Consider the following 11,848-nt stretch of genomic DNA (forward strand, 5'->3'; position numbering starts at 1 on the left):
GTACCCACCGGTCTGTAAACTGCCTGTGCCAGGGGTACTGTACCCACCAGTCTGTACACTGCCTGTGCCAGGGGTACTGTACCCACCAGTCTATACACTGCCTGTATCAGGGGTACTGTACCCACCAGTCTGTACACTGCCTGTGCCAGGGGTACTGTACCCACCGGTCTGTAAACTGCCTGTGCCAGGGGTACTGTACCCACTAGTCTATACACTGCCTGTACCAGGAGTACTGTACCCACCAGTCTGTACACTGCCTGTGCCAGAGGTACTGTACCCACCAGTCTGTACACTGCCTGTGCCAGGGGTACTGTACCCACCAGTCTATACACTGCCTGTGCCAGGGGGACTGTACCCACCGGTCTGTAAACTGCCTGTGCCAGGGGTACTGTACCCACTAGTCTGTACACTGCCTGTGCCAGGGGTACTGTACCCAACCGGTCTATACACTGCCTGTATTAGGGGTACTGTACCCACTAGTCTGTACACTGCCTGTGCCAGGGGTACTGTACCCACCAGTCTATACACTGCCTGTACCAGGAGTACTGTACCCACCAGTCTGTACACTGCCTGTGCCAGGGGTACTGTACCCACCAGTCTGTACACTGCCTGTATCAGGGGTACTGTACCCACCAGTCTGTACACTGCCTGTGCCAGGGGTACTGTACCCACCAGTCTGTACACTGCCTGTATCAGGGGTACTGTACCCACCAGTCTGTACACTGCCTGTGCCAGGGGTACTGTACCCACCGGTCTGTAAACTGCCTGTGCCAGGGGTACTGTACCCACCAGTCTATACACTGCCTGTATCAGGTGTACTGTACCCACCAGTCTGTACACTGCCTGTGCCAGGGGTACTGTACCCAGCAGTCTATACACTGCCTGTATCAGGGGTACTGTACCCACCAGTCTGTACACTGCCTGTGCCAGGGGTACTGTACCCACCAGTCTATACACTGCCTGTGCCAGGGGTACTGTACCCACCGGTCTGTAAACTGCCTGTGCCAGGGGTACTGTACCCACCAGTCTGTACACTGCCTGTGCCAGGGGTACTGTACCCACCAGTCTATACACTGCCTGTATCAGGGGTACTGTACCCACCAGTCTGTACACTGCCTGTGCCAGGGGTACTGTACCCACCGGTCTGTAAACTGCCTGTGCCAGGGGTACTGTACCCACTAGTCTATACACTGCCTGTACCAGGAGTACTGTACCCACCAGTCTGTACACTGCCTGTGCCAGAGGTACTGTACCCACCAGTCTGTACACTGCCTGTGCCAGGGGTACTGTACCCACCAGTCTATACACTTTTTTTCTATGAATAGTACAAATTAATATAAGAAACTTTGTAATGTCAAAATGCCTCTTTTTCCTCTTATCAGGCTGAAGGTTCAGATAACATAGAAGTCTATGGAACATGATAAAAGCCATAAGGGGCCCAGCATGCGGAACCTACACCCCCTGAACCTCATGGTCGTTGTCCTGGCGCATAACAGGTAGAACTTAGTGTTAGGACCCGTCTTACAGAGATGATCGCCTTGACGTGCGGCAGACAAAATGATTTGCCAAGCATCTCTACTTTATAAGCAATATAATGCATTTTTGCAGTTTATTTGGTTTGCAGAGAGCTGCTGCACTGTATGTTGTGTTTTATGTTGTGTTTTCAGCCATGGCGACCTGCGCCTGCGCACTGGGTGCTGTTTGTTGGGTGTAATTCTCCATGTGAAGTTGCCCTCAGTGTCGCACTCACCATAGAAGATCGCCTTTGCTGCAGCGCTCAGTGCAGAGGGGCCGAACAGGTTAGACATGTCTGTGCTCTGAATGGGATAGCCCCAGGCAGAGCCACCTGCTGCAGGTTCAGTCACTTCTTTTGCTGAATACCATCTTCCCGGCCGCACCCGGTTGTTGTGCAAGACTTTGCTCACTGGTTGGAAGACGCCCAGTACAACAAGATGGCTGACTCTGTCCAATACCATTAATGAAAAAAAGTCCGTGCTCAAATCCGTGAGATGGGGGTCAGTGATGCATCCGTGAAGCTGTCCATGAAGGATCCGTATGTCCGTTTTTTGCTGTCCGTGTTTCACTGACCCTGCACAGCTGAGAAATAATTTTCATAGTGCAACACGGATGCGACGCGGATGGCATCCGTGGCTTTCACAGACCTATAAACTATAATGGGCGCGGTGGATCCGTGAACACGGACAAAATAGAGCGTGCATCCGTGCTAAAACACTGATGTGTGGTCATCACATGATCTTTTACCATGGTGATGGATCATGTGATGACCGGAGTGACGTCACCACAGGTGCTGTTACTGCACACAGCTAAGATGAAGACAGAAGAGAAGCCGGCTGCGCGATCAAGTGGATTAAGGTGAGTTAAATTATAATTATTTTTTTTTAACCCCTCCAGCGCTATTATACTATGCATTCTGTATTCAGAATCCTATTATTTTCCCTTATAACCATGTTATAAGGGGAAATAATACAATCTACAGAACACTGATCCCAAGCCCGGTTTAGGTACCAAACATGCACGATTTTTCTCACGCGAGTGCAAAACACATTACAATGTTTTGCACTCGAGCAGAAAAATCGCGCATGTTCCCGCAACGCACCCGCACATTTTCCCGCAACGCCCGTGTGAAAGAGGCCTTAGAGTTCTGGGGAGAGATGCTCCAATGTTGTTATTTCATGGGGAATATGTCTGGAGAGCCCTCTTTTATCGGGGGGGGGGGGGGGGGACACCAATACAGCTGTATGGCGGTCTTACATCATCACTGCGCTGCTTTGTCCGCATGTTCCGCTGTCATGGCTTACAAAGTACTAATAATTCACTACACGGTTTCTGGAAATGACCTACAAACCTGAACTGAAGCTAAATCTGACAGGCAGACATCCCGCCATGACATACGCCCATGGCTAGCGGTAGATTGGGCTGTGGCTGCAGGCATCAGTCAGAGGCGTTCGCTGGCTGCTTACCATATTACCTCAGGTCATTATACTCCCCATGAATAATTCATGTCATGGAAGCTGCTCCCTGTGCATATCTGCCAGCCGCTGCCTGGTTTCTACAGGAAATTGAATCTTTCATTCCACAGACCATTTCCCTCCAGTCGTTCTGAAGAAACAAGCTACAAAGTCACCTTGATATAGAGCGCCATCACACCGATCATCACGGAAAGCATAAAAAGGCGTAAAAGACAAAAAAATGGATTTCTAAAATGCAAATCCGTGAGTCAGACGTATGTTATCATGTTCGTTGTATACAGCCGCTTCTTGGTTTTATCTGCTACTGGGAAAGCTCAGTGACAACCAGTATGGCCGTCACTAAAATTCTAATTGGGATTACCACCTAGTTCTCCTCTATAGATGTGGAAGAGGGAGACACTCTGCATATATGTCATACAGGAGCGATTATTAACACCTTTTTTGCTTTTTTTAATTTTTTACTCCTCCCTGCTGTCCAGGAGCCATAACGTTTTTATTTTTCTGTTCACATAGAAAATAAAAACGTTATGTTCACAATAAACTGTAATTTCTAATGGCACTATTTAACCCTTTTTGGACCAAGCCACTTTTCACCTTAAGGACCCGGCCATTTTTAGCAAATCTGACCAGTGTCAGACTTGGAAAACCGAACTGATCCGGCAAGATAAACAACTGGCTGGCTGCCAACACCAACTGCAATGAGCTTCGTGAGCAGGATGGAAAACAACCTCTTCTTAGGGGGTTTATGGACTCAGGTAAATAGTAGAGAGAAAACGCGACCGAGGCGTATACCTTATCAGCACTGAAACAGGCAAGCATAGTACAAATCAGTAATAAATAAATAATAAGCAAATAAATAATTAGCCCTCAGAACGGACAAAAACAAATAGGTAATTAGCCCTCAGAACGGACATAAGAGAGAGGGAGGGAACTGGGAGGGTCAATACTCGCCTCCGTGTCTTTCATAAAATCATGACTTTACGTCATAAACTAGGAAAATCACGCAATTTTATCTCAAGACACGGAGGCTCCTATTGCTAGTTTAAAGCCGGTTAATGATAGAGGCGAACACGTGCGGATCCGGTCTGAAATAAAACTCCCTAAACGTAGAAACGCGTAACCAGTCCGGCAGTTTCATGACATCCTCCAGACGAGCCCCTGACATTGCCAACGACGTGGTGCCCCACAAACAGAATGTGGAAAAATGGAAGTGTCTATGCCCGACAAGGAGAGAATCCACTTAATCCATCGCGACAGAGTGACACTGGTAACCAGGGCATAGGGTTGACGGAAAGAAATGAACAATTGCAGAAAAGTTGGGGACCGGAGCAATAGGGTACTGGACTCATACTCTTTCAAGCATGCGACTGGGCAGAGCGCCAAAGACGACGGGAAACTGGGATAAGAGACCGAACTAATATTGGTCTTAGTACAGCAGGAAATATTAAACGTAAAACGTAACGTAAAACGTAACCACCTCAGGGGTAAGGGACCATGTGTCATAATCCAAGGCTCGGACATCCAAAACCCGAGACAAGACAAAACAGGGTAGCCAACTTGGCCAACAATTGGCGAAGCGACAAAACATCGTTAGCCGGCCAAGCCGAAAGAAAAGACAGAACCATGGAGACCTCCCAAGAGATCGTAAAGCGAGGGCGAGTGAGGCGGGAGCCTCTAAGCAACCGACACACGAGCGGATGGCGTCCCGCAGGACAGCCCTCGCAACCCCTATGCCCGGATGAGATGGCCGACCTAAAGACATTAATAGTGCGGTAGGCCTTGCCTTCCTCATATAGAGAGGTGAGGAATTGGATAACGTTATTCACAGATGTAGTAGCGGGATCCAGGTCCCGAAGGAAGCACCAACGAGACCAAGACTGCCAGGCTGCCCGATAGGCCCTTCTGGTGCCGGGGGCCCACGCACTCTCCAAAAGGAATCTAGCCGTCTCCCAAACCTCCAGGATCTCCCAGGAACTCCTGATACTCTGCATGCCAGAAAACGTAAGGAGCCCTCAAAAAGCAATGGGTGTGCCTGGTTCATGGGACCTAGCAGAAGTGCCGGGTGGCTGGGAAGCAGGAGGGGCCTGTCCACCAGCAACTCCAGCAGTTGTGGGAACCAGGATTGGGTCCCCCAAAAGGGTAATATTAGGGCGAGCTCTGATGCTTTGCGACGGACGTTGGCCAGGACTCGAGGAATCAGAGAGAACGGCGGGAAGGCATACATCAGGGCACCGGACCACTGCTGAAGAAAAGCGTCCACCGCCTCCGCGGCTGGGTCCGGCCTCCAACTGAAATATCTGGGAAGCTGGGCGTTCCAGCGGGACGCAAAAATGTCGATGGAGAACGGCCCCCAATGTGATGAAATGGTGGAGAACACCGTCACGTCTAACCTCCAATCTCTAGCATCGGAAATGTAACGCGAGCTCCAGTCGGCGAGAGTGTTGTGGAGTCCCGGAAGATACTCCGCCACCACCGAGACGTTGTTGGCCAGACAATAATCCCAGAACTCCTTCGCCAAGTGGGTCAGCATGGTGGAGTGGGTGCCCCCCATGCAATTGATCTAGCGGACCGCCGAGACATTGTCCATCCGGAGACGGATGCATGCCTGGCTCTCCCGCTGGCGAAGCTGCGAATCGCGAATGAACCTGCCAGGAGCTCCAGGGCATTGATGTGTAGGTGCGACTCGTCCGTCGACCATGGGCCTCCAGTGGATACTCCCTCGCAGTGGGCCCCCCAGCAGTGGAGACTGGCATCCAACTCCACAATCAAATCCGGTTGGGGACCGATGATCGCCTTGCCGTTCCATGGGGAGAGGTTGCCGATCCACCGCGTCAGCTTGTCTCGGGTCTCTGGATCCAGCGAGATCAGGTCCGCTCTCCCGTCTGCAGGTGGGCGATCTTGAGTCGCCAGAGGGCGCGATAATGCAGAGGTGCCGGAAAGATCCCCTGAATAGATGAAGATAAGAAACCTATCACTCGAGCCAGATGACGGATAGATACTTGGGGCAGCGCCAGAGTGTGGCGCAACTCCTTGCAAATCGCTGAAGGGAGACTGAGCATCATTGATGATGAATCTACCATGAAGCCTAGAAATTCCATGGTTCTGGACAGGGTCAGACATGACTTCTCGTGGTTGATGATGAAACCTAAGTCGGACAGGAGGGTCATAGACATCTGCAGATGGACCAGGAGGGTGGAACAATCCCTGGCCATGATCAGAATGTTGTCCAGGTAAATTATAAGTCTCACCCCCCGGCCGCGGAGCCACTCCACCACTGGGCGCATGAGCTTGGTGAAGCACCAGGGGGCGGAGGACAGGCCGAATGGAAGGCACGTGAAGCGCCAGATGCTCCCCTTCTAGTGAAACTGGAGCAGATCCGTAAGTGAGGATGCAATCGGGACCGTTAGGTACGCATCTTTGAGATCCAACTTCACCATCCAATCGTCTGGCAGAAGCATGTCCCTGAGCAGGTGGATGCCCTCCATTTTGAAATGGCGGTACCTGATAAAAGCGTTCAGAGCCTTGAGGTTGATGACAGGTCGCTGTTGACCCCCTTTATTTTCGACTAGAAAGATGTTGCTGATTACACCTCCGTGAGCATGAGGAGCCCGCTCCACGGCTCCGTTTTGACATAACATAGAAACATAGAATGTGTCGGCAAATAAGAACCATTTGGCCCATCTAGTCTGCCTAATATACTGAATACTATGAATAGCCCCTTGCCCTATCTTATATGAAGGATGGCCTTATGCCTATCCCATGCATGCTTAAACTCCTCCACTGTATTTGCAGCTACCACTTCTTCAGGAAGGCTATTCATGCATCCACTACTCTCTCAGTAAAGTAATACTTCCTGATATTACTTTTAAACCTTTGCCCCTCTAATTTAAAACTATGTCCTCTTGTAGCAGTTTTGTAGCAGCATTTCCTGCTGCTCTATGACATTGTCTGCCTACCTTTAAAGGGAACCTGTCACCTGGATTTTGTGTATAGAGCTGAGGACATGGGCTGCTAGATGGCCGCTAGCACATCTGCAATACCCAGTCCCCATAGCTCTGTGTGCTTTTACTGTGTAAAAAAAACTATTTGATACATATGCAAATTAACTTGAGATGAGTCCTGTCCCTGACTCATCTCACATACAGGACTCATCTCAGGGTAATTTGCATATGTTTCAAATCGTTTTTTTACACAATAAAAGCACACAGAGCTATGGGGACTGGGTATTGCAGATGTGCTAGCGGCCATCTAGCAACCCATGTCCTCAGCTCTATACCCAAAATCCTGGTGACAGGTTCCCTTTAAGTCTTCTGAAATAATGACCCCTAAATCCCTTTCATCTGAACTGATACTGAGGTTAGGACAGTATCACTGATTTTATATTCTGCTCTTGGGTTTTTTAGGCTCCAGGTGCATAAAGCCTCCAATTCTGCGTCTATGAGGGATCGCACCGATTATGACCAAATCATGAGGTGTGGAGGGGGCATGACTAGAGGAACATCCATGAGGTCTATGTGAAAGCCCCGAACCGTGGCTAAAACCCAGGGGAAAAAAGCTGGAGTCTGCCCCCTATACAACTGGCTGAAGAAAGGAGATGAGGTTGTAGACTCACCAAAGGGATGCCTGAGATTCTGAGTTTCTCTGTAGGCTCTCACTCTTCCTGGAACACCACGGGATGGGAAGAAGGATGGCTGGTGCCTTGGATCCTGACCTGAAGTCCGGTAGGAGGAGGGGCCTCGACCCGAACCCCGGGTCTGAAAGGATGACCGGCCGGACAGACGGCCCCTTGCACTGCCGGCCCTGGAAGGAGGAGGGTTGGTCTCCTGAGCAGGATTTTCCTGCATCACTAAAGACGGTGTAGAGGGCCTATGGGGGGCGCAGAGGACATGATGGGGTGTACCGAACAGGGGTTAGTCACCCCACACTAAGAAGGGACAGGACCTGAGGTGACACGACAGTGCAGTGCAGGGGCCGCGCGCTGAATACACTCTCAGCGGTGCGGCCGATGCGGTGAAAAGATGGCGTCCTGAAATCTCGCGAAAACCCGCAAGATCTCGGGCGCAGAGCCGAAACAGGGAGGAGAAGCGCCGGAGAGGCAATGGCGCCGAAGCGGACGCTGCCAGCCCTAGAGGCGGGGCGAGTGAGCAAGGAACACCTGTTTGAAAACCCGGCAGGCGGCGGTGGGAGGCACGTACCGAAAGAACGCCAGGCAGAATACCCCCCGTGGTATAGCAGGGGACGGCGCAGGAAGAAAAAAAATATATAAAATAATAGGATTCAGGAATAACAGTAAAAACTACCTAAGCATATGTAGGGGACAGACAGTTAAGAAATAAGCACTCCCGCAAAATTAAGCAATGAGCTTGACAAAAGAAACCACAAGAGCCTGCAGAACAGGCACAAGTGTAATACTTAGCTGAGGTGGCAGCAGCAAAGAAAGAGGAAGATCTGGTTGGGGGAGGTCCCTTTATACGGTGACTATGGGGAGGGGCTATTACCTCATTTTAGTAGTTATGTTCCTTTTTCTTTGCTGCTGTGTGGTACAGTAAAGGAAGGGTTAAAGCAATAGGAGCCTCCGTGTCTTGAGATAAAATTGTAAGCTACCATGTTACATTTGAAGACCCTCTAGAGTAGAAACTCCAAAAAAGTGACCCCATTTTAGAAACTACACCCCTCAAGGTATTCAAAATTGATTTTACAAACTTTGTTAACCCTTTAGGTGTTCCACAAGAATTAATGGAAAATGGAGATGAAATTTCAGAATTTCACTTTTTTGGCAGATTTTTCATTTTAATCAATTTTTTCCAGTAACAAAGTAAGGGTTAACAGCCAAACAAAACTCAATATTTATTGCCCTAATTCTGTAGTTTACAGAAACACCCCATACTGTATGTGGTCGGAAACTGCTGTATGGGCACACGGCAGGGCGCAGAAGGAAAGGAACGCTATATGGCTTTTGGAAGACAAATTTCACTGGGATAATTTTAACTTGCCATGTCATATTTGAAAACCCCCTGATGCACCCCCTAGAGTAGAAACTCCAAAAAAAGCCCCCATTTTGGAAACTACAAGATAAGGTGGCAGTTTTGTTGGTACTATTTTAGGGTACATACTGTATGATTTTTGGTTGCTCTATATTACACTATATATTTGTGAGGCAAGGTTACAAAAAATAGTGTTTTGGCAACGTTTAAATTTTTTGTTATTTATAATGTTCATCTGACAGGTTAAATCATGTGGCATTTTTTTAGAGCAGGTTGTTACGGATGCGACAATACCAAATATGTCTTTTTTTGGTTGTTTGTTTCAGTTTTACATAATAAAGCATTTTTCCCAAAAAGGCTTTTTTAGTGTCTCCATATTCTGAAAACCATAGTTTTTTAAAATTTTTGGGGCGGCTGTCTTATGTAGGACCTCATTTTTTTTCAGTATAAAATAACGTTTTGATTGGTACTATTTTAGGGTGCCATGTGATGTAAGGTGACAAAAAAGCCTTTTTTGCCCCTTTTTTTTTTTTTACAGTGTTTACCTGAGGGGTTAGGTCATGGGATATTTTTAGACAGCAGGTTCTTACGGACGTGGCGATACCCAATATGTATACTTGTTTTTATTTATGTAAGTTTTACACAATGATATCATTTTTTAAACAAAAAAAATCATGTTTTAGTGTCTCCATAGTCTGAGAGCCATAGTTTTGTTATTTTTTTGCCGATTGTCTTAGGTAGGGTATCATTTTTGTGGGATGAGATGCCAGTTTGATTGGCTCGATTTTGGGGTGCATATGACTTTTTGATCGCTTGCAATTACACTTTTTGTGATGTAAGGTGACCAAAAATAGCTTTTTTTTACGGTATTCACCTGAGGGGTTAGGTCATGTGGAACTTTTATAGAGCAGGTTGTTATGGATGTGGTGATACCTAATATATGTTGTTTTTTTTTGTTGTTTTTTACATTTAACACAATAAAAGCATTTTTGAAACAAAAAAATCATGTTTTAGTGTCTCCATAGTCTAAGAGCCATAGTTTTTTTTATTTTTTGGGCGATTGTCTTAGGTAGGGGCTAAATTTTTTTGGTATGAGGTGACGGTTAAATTGGTACTATTTTGTGGGGCATACGCCTTTTTGATCGCTTGGTGTTGCACTTTTAGTGATGTAAGGTGACCAAAAAAAGTTTCTTACCACATTTTTTATTTAATTTTTTTGACGGTGTTCATCTGAGGGGTTAAGTCATGTGATATTTTTATAGAGCCGGTCGATACGGACATGGCGATACCAAATATGTCTACTTGTTTTTGTTCCCTATTTTTTACAATTTTCTTGTATTTTATTTTGGGAAAAGGAATTTATTTTATTTTTTTCTTGAAACTTTAAATTTTTTTTGTAAAACCTATTTTTTAAACTTTTTTTTATTAACATTTTTTCCCCCACAACTTCTGGGGGTCTGATCCCCTTTACAATGCATTACAATACTTCTGTATTGTGATGCATTGGCTGTAAGTGTATTACACACTGTAATACACTTACAGCTTCCTGGATCTCACAGGCTCTCCTGGAAGGCAGTCACGATGGACACCCCGCACACCTCTGAAACTTGCACGTGCCGCGGTCAGCGATGACCACGGCAGTGCAAGGGTTAATGCGCCGGCATCAGTGATTTCACCGATGCCAGCGCATATAGCAGGGGTCCGGCTATCAGTGACTGCCGGACCCCTGCCACGGATCGGGCGGGCGTAGCTCCTGCACCCGCCCGATCACCATGCCATACATGTACGGCTCTGGGCGTTAAGTCACGTCCGGTTGCGCCGTACATGTACGGTGCTGGTCATTAAGGGATTAAAGGGCGTTCTCCAGGCTTTTAATATTGATGACCTATTGGACCCTTGCTGATCTGATATTGATGACCTATCTTGAGGATAGGTCATCAATATTAAAAGCCCAGAGACCCCCACTAATAATATTGCGATGTAGTGGGAAGCTGAAAGAAATTCCAAATGGGGTGAAATTGGAAAAAAAACAAAAACATAATTCCCCCACAGTTTTATGAGTTTTGTTTTTACAGTGCTCCCTATGCGGTAAAAATGCCCATTGCTCTTCATTCTCCGGTTCAGTATGATTGCAATGATGGCACATTTATATAGTTTTTCTTGTGTTTTAAAGAAGTAAAAACTTTAGAAAAAAATATGGGGGTTATTTATTTAACAGAAATATGCTTAAACTAGGCCTTTTTCTGGTGCAGATTGTGGCACAAAGGTCAGGGTATTAGAAACAACCAGCGGCTCCCCCGTTCGCTGTGTGGGGGAGCTATACTAGATCAGGAGGGCAGCACTCCCGGGTTTTCAGCACTTAGATGCTGTGGTCACATGTCTGTGATCGGCGATAGCAGCATGCATCTGGTGGCTATGGTAGCCATTCCACTCCAGAGCAGGCACCATCTTTAAAGACCCGACATGTCAACGTTATGAACTAAAAGGCATCACGACTGAAGGATGCCATACTTGATGTCTGTCTGTTATGAGGAAAAAATGTAAATAATAAGGGGGTCATTTATTAAGATTGGCGTTTTGGACGCTGGTCTTAATAACCCCTATATGTGGCGGTGGGTCCGTTAAAAAGTTATGAACAGGCACTGGCCTCTATCCAGTGGCAGTCTAAATGTAAGACAGCTTCCTCTAAGGCTGCATGCACACGGCCGTTGTGCAGCCGTTCCGTGCATTAGGGACCGCAATTGCGGTGCCCAATGCACTGGGCAACATCCGTGCAGCGGGCCGGGCCCATTTAACTTAAATGGGTCCGTGATCTGTCCACACTGCCCAAAAAATATGACATGTCATATTTATTTGCGTGCGGAACAACGGAAA

Source organism: Bufo gargarizans, chromosome 3, assembly GCF_014858855.1.
Source record: "Bufo gargarizans isolate SCDJY-AF-19 chromosome 3, ASM1485885v1, whole genome shotgun sequence".
Lineage (NCBI taxonomy): Eukaryota > Metazoa > Chordata > Amphibia > Anura > Bufonidae > Bufo > Bufo gargarizans.